We start from the raw sequence: 1,358 nt of genomic DNA, 5'->3' as shown, positions 1-1,358 counted from the left end.
ACTGGGAAAAGAAGTGGAGATTCATCATCTGATTGCTTGTGAGATTTACACAATTGCAAACAAGAACTCCACTAAAGCCAAACTGGCTTACCCAAGCTTAATCTCTTTGCTTTGTAAAGATGCTGGGGTGAGGATGGGAGTAGATGAATTCATCCCAATTGAGCACCCAATCACCAAGAGGTCAATGGAAGGACAAATGCAAGATAACTCTATCAAAAGGAGGGCGCAGGAGTTCCTCCCTGAACTTCCTGAAATTGACTACTGGACTCGTCTAGAAGCATCTGTTGCCAAGCTGCAAGAAGATATGGAACAAATTAAGGAAAAACAGCAGAATCAAAACTGCATGCTCTGCAAATTGCTGAAGGAACAAGAGAAGCAGGGGCGTGAGCTACAGGAGTTGAAGCGCCAAAAGCTCTCCCTTGAAGGATCAAATACCCCACAAGTTGAGGGAGCATCCACTTCTCAAGATCAAGGTTGTTGAGTTCTAACTCTGTGATCATTTCTATCATTAAGAGTCTATTTTAGAGTAATTTAAAATTCTGTTTTCTATTACTATTAGTCTTACCTTATATCTATTTTTAAGTCTTGTTCTTAATTCATGATTAATAAAATTTAAGGTTCATGTCTTAAAGCTATGAATGTCCTATCAATCCATCACCTCTCTTAAATGAAAAAATGCTTTAATCACAAAAGAACAAGAAGTACAGGATTTCGAATTCATCTTTGAAACTAGTTGAATTAGTTTGATGTGGTGACAATACTTTTTGTTTTCTGAATGAATGCTTAAACAGTGCATATGTCTTTTGAATTTGTTGTTTCAAGAATGTTAAAATTGTTGGCTCTTGAAAGAATGATGGAAAAGGAGAAATGTTATTGAGGATCTGAAAAATCATCAAATTGATTATTGAAGCAAGAAAAAGCAGTGAATACAAAAAAAAAAGAGAAAAAGAAAAATATATAAAGTTATGATCCAAGGAAAAAAGAGTGTGCTTAAGAACCCTGGACACCTCTTATTGGGGACTCTAGCAAAGCTGAGTCACAATCTAAAAAGGTTCACCCAGTCATGTGTCTGTGGCATGTATGTATCCGGTGGTAATACTGGAAGACAGGGTGCTTTGGGCCGCAGCCAAGACTCATAAAGTAGCTATGTTCAAGAATCATCATACTTAACTAGGAGAATCAATAACACTATCTGAGTTCTGAGTTCCTATAGATGCCAATCATTCTAAACTTCAAAGGATAAAGTGAGATGCCAAAACTGTTCAGAAGTAAAAAGCTACTAGTCCCGCTCATCTAATTGGAGCTAAGTTTCTTTGATATTTTGGAGCCTATAGTATATTCTCTTCTTTTTATTCTAT

This window comes from Arachis duranensis, chromosome 4, assembly GCF_000817695.3.
Source record: "Arachis duranensis cultivar V14167 chromosome 4, aradu.V14167.gnm2.J7QH, whole genome shotgun sequence".
Taxonomy (NCBI): domain Eukaryota; kingdom Viridiplantae; phylum Streptophyta; class Magnoliopsida; order Fabales; family Fabaceae; genus Arachis; species Arachis duranensis.
This window is presented reverse-complemented; position numbering follows the sequence as displayed.